At 40.9% G+C, this 12,040-nt stretch overlaps 1 non-coding gene across 1 annotated transcript; it reads left to right on the top strand.

Moving 5' to 3' along the window:
- The first annotated feature begins 11,586 nt into the window (after positions 1-11,586).
- On the top strand, positions 11,587-11,693 carry LOC120220510. The gene has a single exon (XR_005525596.1). It is a non-coding gene; the product is annotated as a U6 spliceosomal RNA (small nuclear RNA).
- Positions 11,694-12,040: the final 347 nt, after the last annotated feature.

Genomic DNA, 12,040 nt, shown 5'->3' with positions numbered 1-12,040 from the left:
AAAAAAAAAAAAAAAAAAAAGAAACTAATTTGACAATAAACTATTTGTAAAAAAAATAAAAATAAAAATAAAATAAATAAAATAAAATAAAATAAAATAAAATCACATGTCTCATTAAAAAAAAAAAAAGAATAGACACAGATTGATAGCATCTTATTAAGTTTTAAAACAGGAAAAAGTTAGCAATACATTGTTTAGGGATGTGTTTAAAAACTGGTTATGGGAGCCTGGGTGGGTCAGGCAGTTGAGTGTCTGGCACTTGATTTCGGCTCAGGTCCTGGGATCGAGCCCTGCATCGGTCTCCAAGCTGAGCGTGGAGCCTGCTTGAGATTCTCTCCTCTCTCCCTCTGCCCCGCTCCCTCACTTTTGAATTCTCAATAAACAAACAAACAAACAAACAAACTGGTTAAAATTGAGCATGCATGAGAACACACACACAATTTTAAAAAAATAAATAAATAACAGTTACCTGTGTGGGCCCCTGAGTGGCTCAGTCAGTTAAGCTTCTGACTTCAGCTCAGGTCATGATTTTGCAGTTCCTGAGTTCGAGCTCCATGTCTTTCTTTGTGCTGACAGCTCAGAGCCTAGAGCCTGCTTCGGATTCTGTATCTCCCTCTCTCTCTGCCCTCCCCTATTCATGCCCTCTCCTCTCTCTCTCTCTCTCTCTCTCAAAAATAAATAAACATCGAGGTGCCCGGGTGGCTCAGTCAGTTAAGCTTCCGACTTTGGCTTGGGTCATGATCTCATGGTTTGTGGGTTAGGCCCTGACATCCGGCTCTCTGCTGACAGCTCAGAGCCTGGAGCCTGCTTCTAATTCTGTGTGTCTCTCTCTCTGCCCCTCCCTTACTCACAGTCTCTCTCTCTCTATCAAAAATAAATAAACATTTTTTAAAAATAATAAAAATAAATAAACATTTAAAAAATGTAAACAAAAAACCAGTTACCAGTAAGGGGTTGCTATGGGGTGGAATTGGTGTGAAGGACAAAGATACATTAAACGCTACTGGTAATTTTCTGTTCTTAAATTGGGTGGTGAATTCACGGGTGTTCATGTTATCATCACATTTCATGATTTACAGAAGCATGACACATTTTTTGTGTGTTTTGAATATTATCTAGTGATGCGTTTGTTTGATACAATGGCTCAAAACAGGGATTTCTGTTCAGCAAAAGATGCACAAAGTTAACAAGTGGGTAACAGATGAGAAGATGAAATATTCATTGTCAAAATCTGATAAAGGATTAATATCTAGACTATACAAGATATTCCAATTAACAGCAAAACAAAACCTGAGATACTGATAGGAAAATTGGACAAAAATGTGAATAGTCAATCTATAGAAATGGAAAACTGAATATACAACACCAGTAATCAAAGAAATGCAAATTAAAGAAGGAACTATCATTTGCCCTCCATACTATCGTAAACAGTGTGAAAATCCGATACGTAATGCCGGTAGGTGCCACGTCCTCACATGTACATCAAAGTGTACTCTCGTGTGGCCATTCTGGGGAGCAATCCGGCAGTACTTAGTGAAATTAAATATATACACACCGCATGATCCACACCCCCACTCCCAGAATATACTCACGTTACAGGACCATAAAAGGGTATGTACATGGGGCACCTGAGTGGCTCAGTCAGCTGAGTGTCCAACTCTTGATTTCCGCTCAGGTCGTGATCCCAGGGTCATACGATTGAGCCCCGCATTGGGCTCCATGCTGAGTGTGGAGCCTGCTTAAGATTCTTTCTCTTCTCTGCTCTTCCCCTCCACTCACATGCTCTCACTCTAAAATAAATAAAATGAATAAAAAACATTTTAATTAAAACAAATAAAAGGGCATGTACAAGGATATTCATCGCAGAGTTGTTTGTGGTACTGAAAGTTGGAGGCCACCAAGGTGTTTATCACCAAGAAAGTGAATTTTTAAAATGTAGATATATACTACAGGATACTCTGCAGCAGTAAAAGCAGTAAATTAGATTTTCTTAGAGCCACTTGGGTAGATCTTAGAAACAGCTCTGAGTGAAAATATCCAAAGCCATAATACTTAATCATGATACCATTTATATCATTTTTTAATACAAAAATACTGTAGTCTTTTTTTAAATGTTTATTTATTTGCTTGAGGGGGAGGGGCAGAGGGAGGGAGAGACAGAATCCCAAAGCCGGCTCCAAGCTGTCAGCAGAGTTAGGTGAGGGGATCGATCCCACATCCTTATGAGATCATGACCTGAGGCGTCTGACACTTAACGGACTGAGCCGCCAAGGCTCCCCTCAAAAAATACTGTATTCTTGACAAAAACATAGGATCTTGAAAACAGAAAACAATGAAATCTTGCACAGTATTTCTCTTTCTCAACAACACTTGTTGAATCTACGTGTTTTGGTTTTGAGCCCACGGACAACCTAAAGTGAAATCCACCTCTTCACAAGAAATGGACTGATTCACGACAGTGGCTTAGTCAATAGAGGACAGGATGTAAATTACTCAACAGTTGGCAGCTGGCACAGGAAGAGGGGAGAAGAGAGTTGATGTAGGTTTGTGTCCGATGGCCACTGTTCTCAGAAAAGCGAAGGAACAGAAAATTTCTGGCATTTCCCATAAATAGATTTTGTAGCAATTTTGTTAAAAAGAAAGGGAGTAAACATTTTTGAAGCTGTAAACAAACAGTTCATAAAATATATTATGGAACCGGACAATACCAATAACGCATTATGTTTACAGTATAGTAGTTCCTCATGGAACCCTCCAATGACCCTGTGAGATGGCCGGGGCCAGGACGCAGATCTGTGTGGCTCCTGTCGGATTTGGTAAGGCTTAAAACAATGAGGCTTGGGGCACCTGGGGGCTCAGTCGGTTCAGAGTCCGACTTCGGCTCAGGTCATGATCTTGCAGTTCGTGGGTTTGAGCCCCACATCAAGCTCTGTGCTGACAGCTCAGAGCCTGGGGCCTGCCTCGGATTCTGTGTCTCCCCCTCTCTCTGCCCTTCCCCAGTTTGCACTCTATCTCTGTCTGTCTCTCTCAGAAAGAAACATTTTTAAAAAATTGAAAAAAATAAGACGCTTTATATGAAAGTGATCTGTTAACTTCACTCACTGGCCAATATATTAATAATAACAAGTGTATTATAAACTCAAAGCTCTGTTATGCTTTGTTTTAGAAGTACTGTATTTTCATCTGCTTTGATTGTGAGGCCCTAAAAAGTGCTCTAAGTTAGGCAGCTATTATTAGTCCTAGTTTACAGAATTAAAAACTATGTCCCAGACAAGTTGTCATCTAGCGAGTTAATTACCGTAGAGGTACTAAAGACGTCTATCTTCTGACTAGGCAACGGAGAAATTCTGCAAAGTACTGAATCAGAGAGCAGGCATTTATTAATTTCATGAAGTACCTTCAGGAGAGACGCAGTAGCAGAACCTGAACTTATATGGTACACTGAGCGCAGAATGCCCTTCATGCTAAATTCTCAATTTCCTGCAATGTATCAGAGCATTCAAGGGACTGACTTCAGTTCCTAGAAACTCAGTAAAGTTACCAACTAGTAGAGGTAATTAGTAATAAATGATGTGCTGCTTTAATATTACCATCACATATCCTGAGTAGGTTCTGAAATATTAAATTAAGAGTGATGATATTCTTCAAGAAGCTATGCAAACCAGAAAAAAATGTTCTATTTTGTGTGGTAAAATTTCCCCTTGGTTCATGTTTTATTAATGAAAATTAGCTAACTATGGCACGCATATATTTCTAAAAATATTATTCTAGAAAGACTTGACAAACGGATGCTGCACATACTCAGTAAGTGACTATTTACCACAGATGAAAAGACAGGACTTACATTTTCTTCAGCAGTGCTAGCATAATTAGCTATTGAGAGAGGTTATGTATTTATCAGAGCCATCGCTACATGTAATTCGGATGTCCCTGTTTCAAAATTTTCTCTCACAAATAAACCCAGATGGCTTTTTGAAATATTTATTCGAAGTTCTGAATTTACATGTAAATTCCTTTTGACATTTTGTGGTCAAGTCTGGCTACCCACACTCGAGGCAGATATACATTTTCTCAGAGGCCACCACAACAGAAGAGGTTTCCTTTATTTGTTTATTTATTTCATGTTTATTTTTATTTTTGAGAGAGACAGAGACAGAGCACGAGCAGGGGTGGGGCAGAGAGAAAGGGAGACACAGAATCCGAAGCAGGCTCCAGGCTTTGAGTTAGCTGTCAGCACAGAGCCCGACACGGGGCTCGAACTCACAAACCGTGAGATCATGACGTGAGCTGAAGTCAGATGCTTAAACGACTGAGCCACCCAGGCGCCCCCCCCAAGATGTTTCCTTTAAACTGGAAGACAATTCCAAGTTGTACTGTAAGCAATACATAACCTGAGGAATTCAATAGGAATCACTGTGCCGTGGATGGTTATTTTTAATTTTTTGTCCTTTTAGTTGGCAGAAAGTGGCCTGCCTTACGACTTCATAATATTGCTCTGATAGTCATTTATGAGATCAATTTCTGCACCACTACATGGAGGCTGCTAACTTCTGTGTAAGACGGACTTGCTTCTTGAGATATATCCTAGATTCATTTGAATTTTATTAACTTGCAATCCCAAGTGCTTTGTCTGACCAATTATTTAGTTACAGGAGGAATCAGAAGGAAGGCTCCATGGGCTTCATAGCGAGGGAATTGCGTTCAGTGATACTTTCCAACCCCAGCTGACAGTGGTGTCTTTAATGTGGCTAAATCAAGAGATGAAAATAGAAGTGACTGCATCCTGTTCACTTGATTTGCTTGGGCAGAGGGCGAGGACTCCACATGGACCCTACAATATCACGATGAGCTGCCTTCTAAATTTTGCCCTGTGGTAAAGTGCTGAGGAATAAGGGGCCAGGGAGCCCATTTGTCATTTATTGACATTCTAAACCTCGGGAGGGTTGGCTTTAATTCAAGCTATAAATGTAACTACGGCAGGCTGAATGCTTATTACATAATGTTAAATACACTTCTCCCAAGATATCCCTCTTTGGAGATGAATTTGATGTAAAATAGTCATGATTATAGCGCATGCCCAAAAGAAGGTAAGGTCTAGGCAGCAACAAGGGAGTAGAGAAAAATCCAATTACCTAGTGAGACTCAGCTACCCTCAGGGCTGCATAATTCAAAGGGATGTCATTACCATAGATTACGATATGAATGATGCTCCCTGTGTTTGTACGGTAAATAAAACTATCCCTGCAGAAACAGAAATGGGCTGATTGATAATAAAATGGTAGCTTGCATCTGTAACTCAATGGTCTCCAGGCTTCAACAGATTGTCAGGACCAGCTGAGTGGCATTCACAATACCAACCCCAATTTCTTATCCTCTTACCTAGCCACCCAGAAGGTTCTCAGCCTCAGTGTCAGACCGCCACACTTCCAAGTATTTCTGGGAATTTCCACAGGGGATCTCACATTTTTCTCACCAATAGGTCCGGGCAGCTACATATACAACCAGCATTTGCTCTCAACTTTTGCCAAGTTCACTGAGCATTGCTGCCTCTGACGGGCCCTGTCACTCTATCCTGCTGGACCTGGTGGTCTCCCACGAGAGCTGTCAGCCTTGTGCCAGGCACCCGTCTCTCTCTAACACTCCCACTACCTCCTGCTGGGCTCTGCCACCGGTATACCAGAGCCCTTATGTGATCAAAATTGTGGTGAATGTGAGAGAATGCTCAAGCTCTCCGTATTATATTCTGCTAGAGAGGACACAGATCTGAGTAGCGAAACAGCCCTTTGCATGTATGTCTACAGTAATCTCTCTGCCTAGGACTCTGACATCCACCCAAAGGCAACTAGACCAGAGAAATATTGAGTAACAGCTTCCGAACTGTCCGTAAAGCCACTCCTCTCCTCCCACGACTAAGGCTAAGGCAGTGCATCAGGTTTGTTATACCTGTTTCTTTCTTCCATTTCCATGTGGTTTTCCTCAAGAGACCCTCAGGTAACCATGCGGTCTTCCAACAGGTCATTGCCACAGTTCATCATTCAAGTCCAGAGAACTACTCAAACCACTGCGGGGCACTGCTTTAGGGTACACAGGCTGGGAGTCCAAATACAAGAGAAGGCCATACATTAGAGGTTACCAAATATTTTCACACACATTCGGTCCTTCAGTCCTCACAACAATGGTGTGAAGTAGACTAGGTTTTGGTATGAAGGAAACGAAAATTCAAATAGGAAATGTTATTTGAGGGGAGCCTGGGTGGCTCCGTCGGTTAAGCATCTGACTTTGGCTCAGGTCATGATCTCACAGTCCGTGAGTTCAAGCCCCACGTCGGGCTCTGTGCTGACAGCTCGGAGCCTGGAGCCTGCTTCAGATTCGGTGTCTCTGTCTCTCTCTCTGCAAACCCCCGCCCCCCCAGCTCATGTTCTGTCTCTCTCTCAAAAATAAACAAACATTAATAAAGACTTTTTTTAAAAAAAAGGAAATGTTATTTGATCAAGGTCACCTAAAGAGCTTGATAATGACATTAGGCAACTAGACTCTTTCCTCTGCAAGAGTCATTATTTTGTTGATTTGGCTTTGTTAGGGGTCCTATTTCATTTCATTTGGAAGACTTCCTGAAGAATTAGGGCACCAGAGTCAGAGACACTAAAAAAACGCAACGTTTTGACCCTGTCAACCCACCCACCATATCATCTATATAGGCGAGTCGTCAGAGAAGTCGTGATCACATTGCCTGGTGCAGTAGACCCCGGTTAAGGCAGGTAAACTTGGACCAACCAGGTTAACAGGCTGCCAACCTTACAACGAGTGGTTTCGGTAGACTGGTGAGGAAAGAAACCAGTCTGCAAAGCTTTGAAGAGAAAAGAAGGACAAAAGCTCAGAAAACAGGATTAGATAATTCCGAGGACTCGGAGTCATTTAGTTCAAGAAGCTTAGACTGTTGGAAGAATAAAGGACAGAGATGAGGATGCATGCAGGGCAAAAAGTCTTTCCTATTTAAGGAAGGAAATGATTGACTGTGCTTGATGACGAAGAAGTAGCTAGTGGAGAAGACTGAATGTACAAAAGAGAAAGGAGACATTCTTAATGGAGTCAGGCCCAAAGAAGTCAGGCCCAAAGAAGGCAGAAGAGAATGGACAGAATGCACATTGTCACAGTTTAGCCTAGGAGTAAAGATACCATAGAACAGAGAGACAGGAGAAATGGAAAGGCAAAAAGAAATTTCAACTTCAGTAGTTGCTGGAGTTTTCAATAGTTTACTAAACCTATGTTTACTTTAATAACTTAATGAATATTCGTAAGTAAAAATGTAAAGTGGGCATCCCCCATCTTAAGAGTCATGGAAAAGTAGAAATAGCCACAAGAGTGGATTTGGAGTTCAAGTCCAAATTTTGATGCATGTCTTGATCCCTACAACATGACACTACCGACCTAAAAGAGAACTGTGAGGTCCAAATGAGATAATGAGCGTGTATATGTTTTGTACACTACAGCGGTAAATAGTCACTATATTTATTCACCACACTTTTTTCTGAAGCTTTTTTATACTTTGTAAATGCCTTTAAGCAGAAGGAAGTCATATAAGGATAAGGAGAGACAGATTAAAAGACAGAAATTAAGGGGGGCCTGGGTGGCTCAGTCAATTAAGCCACCCAGCTTGATTGATTTCAGCTCAACTCATGATCACACAGTTGTGAGATCGAGCCCCACGTCAGGCTCCACAATGGGCATGGAACCTGCTTAAGATTCTCTCTCCCTTTCCCTCTGCTTCTCCTCTGTTTGCAAGTTAACTCTCGCACTCTCTCTCTCAAGAAAAAAAAAAGATAGAAATTGAGATGGAATGAAATACAAAGAGAAGCTGAGACTGAGAAAACCAGCCAAAACTACCAACTTCAATGTCAAACAGAGAGGATTCCAGCTGCCATAAATGATTAGAGAAACGGACACTTCCTCTCTAAATTCACATTCAAAATAATAGACAGGATTCCCCCAAATTCAGTGATGCCATCAAGGAACACATTTCCTTCAACTCTCAATACTCAAGACACATGCAAGTTTCTTCAGTTAGGTCAGAATACGGTGCCCAAATCACCGAAGTGTGACTTTTGAACATGATGTTTCATATCTGTCCCTGCTAGGCTGTATAACAGTTATTCACCAGCTCAGTATATATATATAATATTATATATATTTATATAATATAATTATATATTATATATTTATATATATAATATTATATATATATATAAATCCAGCTCAGTAACTAGCACAGAACAGGCATCAATAGAATCTTTGTTTAAAGAAGGAATCAGTTGCCTACAGCAGCCTTACTACCACTCACAGCAAAACATTTTGGAGAAAATAAGAAAAAGAGCAAAAGAAAGGGCTGGAAATATTTATAATCAGAGTCCATTTTGCATCACATTCATTACCCTGTGTGTCTGTCACCGTCCCTAGTCTGAGACAAAGATAAACCCAGACTATGGTTATTTCCTGTTAGTTCCCTCCTCACCTGTCTACCCCTACTGAGGTCCCTAACATTCTGCTTAAGGCATAGCAGGTGCCCCATAAAAGCATGTCATATTGAATTAAGGGAACTTCCCTTTGATTGGGTTCTAATAGTTTATTTTCTAATGCTTTAATGACTGTTTAAAATACATAGTAAATGTAACAAAGCAGACCAGTGTACTGCCGGCACATTTCTGTGTCTCATAGAATAATCTATGCTAACAAAAACAGCAGCAACAGCAATAATATTTATGCCATTCATTGATAGACAAATACCATATAAACATTTTCACCGATCATCACAATTCTACAGGATGGGTATCCTCAGCCCCGGACCCACGCCCATCATCATCAGATGACAAAATGAGATGCAGACAGATTGAGTTTCTTCCCATGGTGATGCTGGTATCAATGACAGAGTGGTATTCAAACCTAGCGGTATCTGATTTTGAAGTCCATTCTCTTCCCACTCTGCCATATTTTCTACCCCAAAGAGTTGATGCTTAAAGAACTAATGACAGTATCAGAATTACATCTGTATTCAAATTCGTTAAGTCTAACTTTTTATGTTCACTTTAAAAGACCCAATGCACAACTGTCTGCAGTGAGACACGGACCCAGGGGGCAACACAATTGAAAAAGAATATTGTTGGTGTTGGGTGTCTGACTTCAGCTCAAGGTCATGTTCTCCCAGTTCGTGAGTTCGAGTCCTGCACCGGGTTCTGCGCTGACAGCTCAGAGTCTGGAGCCTGTTTCGGATTCTGTGTCTCCCTCTCTCTCTCTGCCCTTCCCCTGCTCATGCTCTGTCTGTCTCTCAAAAATAAATAACCATTAAAATAATTTTTAAAAAAGATCATATTGTCAAGACTTAAGTCCAAAATTCCTCAGAACCTTTTCCTCCATTCTTGTTAGTAGAATCTCAAGTGGAAAGTATGGTGTTGATCATAATTTTCAATTCGTGGTACATTGTAATTATTAGTATTTGTAAAGCCCTTTTTTACTTTACATATAGTTATTTATTCCCTATTAGCCCCAATTTGCTCTCCTATTCCCCTTCCCTCAAAGATAACCACTGTAATGGATTTAACATGTATCCCCTTTATCGATATGTCTTGTAAACTGTCTGTCTTTTTGTGTATGTAGATTTTTAAATTCATGTAAGTGGTCTTGGGTTATAGATTTCATCCTCTTTCTTTCTATTTTCACTCAGCATTTCACTATATGCCAATTTAGCCCATTCTGTCTGCCACGCCCACCACATTTACCTAAGCACTCGCCTAGTAATGGCCGCCGTTGCATCCAAATCCCTCCCACGGCAAAAAGTAAAATAAAAGCTGCAATAAATATCTTTGCATACACTCATGCCTGCGCCTCGGTGTAACTCTCTGTGGGATACTCAGCAAAATGACTGGGTCCCCAAGTGTGTGTATCTCTGCTGTACTTTGATTAAATGCCAGCAGTTCACTTTCCAGAAAATGAGTCACCAGGGTGGATACCTCCAGCAGGACGTGAGGATTCCCTTCTCCCCACATTCCTTTAAACATCTGCTAGGATCAAGCTCTGTGTGTTTCCTCGGTCTAATGGGTTGAAAATATGTCCATTTTTTTTAAAGCTTATTTATTTTGAGAGAGCCTGTGGGTGGGGGAGGAGCAGAGAGAAAGAGAGAGAGAGAATCCCAAGCAGGCTCCATGAAGTCAGTACAGAACCTGATGAGGGCTCGAACTCACAAACTGTGAGATCATGACCTGAGCCAAGATCAAGAGTTAGCTGTTTAACTGACTGAGCCACCCAGACACCCCAAAAGTATGTCAGCCATTTTTGTAATTTTCATTTTTTTGGATTCAGAGTCTTGTTAGGCTTTTGGGTTCCTACTTCTGTAGAATGGCACTTCATATTCTTGCCAATCTTTCATTTGAGGTTACTGCTTTACATTCTGATTGATTTGGAAGAGTTCTTTGAGTAATCTATATGTTCCTCTTTTTTTAGACATTGCAAGTATCTTCCCTCATTCTATCACATTTCTGTTAATATTGCCCATGGTATCTTTAAAAAAAGTTTTTTAATGTTTATTTTTAAGAGACAGAGGCAGAGCATGAGCAGGGGAGGGGCAGAGAGAAAGGGAAACAAAGAATCTGAAGCAGGCTCCAGGCTCTGAGCTGTCAGCACAGAGCTCGACAAAGGCTTGAACTCGTGAACCACGAGATCATGACCTGAGCCGAATTCGGACGCTTCACCAACTGAGCCACCCAGGTGCCCCCATGTATCTTTTTTTAAGGAGATACCCTTAATTTTCGTAACTATACTTAAATTCAATTTCAGACTTTCACCTTGTATTTGGCACTCTTGGAATTTTGTTTAAAAACTCTGTCTTGATTTCGGATCAGGTCCTGATCTCATGGTTGTAAGACTGAGCTCTGCTTTGGGCTCTGTGCTGGGCATGGATCCTGCTCTTTCTTTCTCTCCCTGCCTCTTTCCCCTGCTCACAGTCTCTCTCTCTCAAACACACACACACACACACACACACACACACACACACACACACACACTCTGTCTCAGTCGATTTGGGGCATTGTAACAAAATACAATATAAACAACAGAAATATAAACTTAGTGGCTTATAGCCAACAGAAGTTCGTTTCTCACAGTTCTGGAGACTGGAAGTCCAAAACCAGGGTTATAGACTGACTTCTCTTTGTATCCTCACATGGTGGAAAGAAATTGAGCTCTCTAAGGTCTCTTTCATAAGGGCACAAAGTCCTTTCCTGAGGGTTCCACTGTCATGATCTAACTACCTCCCAAAGATCTCACTACCAAATACCATCACTTTGGGGATTATGCTTCAACATATGGATTTTAAAGGGACACAAATATTCCGTCCACAGCAAATTACTTCTCCAAACCTAGATAATAAAAATAATCTATACGTTCTTCTAGTCACTTTATAGTACTACCTTTCATTACATTTAGGTCAGTAATTTATCCAGAGTCCCATATTATATATGGTGGTAGAGAGGAAATCAGCTAATTCCCCCCATATAATGAACTTATTTTCCTAACATCATTTACCAAACAATCTTCTTTGTGCTCGCTTCGGCAGCACATATACTAAAACTGGAATGATACAGAGAAGATGAGCATGACCCCTGTGCAAGGATGACACACAAATTCGTGAAGCGTTCCACAGTAAAACAAAACAAAACAAAACAAAACAAACAAGGAGTGCCTGGGTGGCTCAGTCAGTTAAGAGTCTCACTTCTGGTTTTGGCTCAGGTCATGATCTCACAGTTCGGGGGATCGAGCCTCACGTCGAGGCTCCGTGCTGGTAGTGTGGAGCCTGGTTGAGATTTTCTCTCTCTCCTCTCTCTCTCTCTGTGCCTCTCCCTCCCTCATTCTTTCTCTTTGTCTCAAAAATAAATAAATAAATTTAAAAAGAAAAACAACAAAAAACAAAAACAATCTTACTTTACTCATAATTCATTGTGTCCCCTTCACTGCACACTGAGCTCCCAAAAAGATGGCATTTAGAGTCCACTGA

This window comes from Hyaena hyaena, unplaced genomic scaffold (assembly GCF_003009895.1).
Source record: "Hyaena hyaena isolate Hyena2069 unplaced genomic scaffold, ASM300989v1 scaffold_701, whole genome shotgun sequence".
Classification (NCBI taxonomy): domain Eukaryota; kingdom Metazoa; phylum Chordata; class Mammalia; order Carnivora; family Hyaenidae; genus Hyaena; species Hyaena hyaena.
Note: the sequence above shows the minus strand (reverse complement) of the source record. Positions and strands in the feature narration are given on the sequence as shown.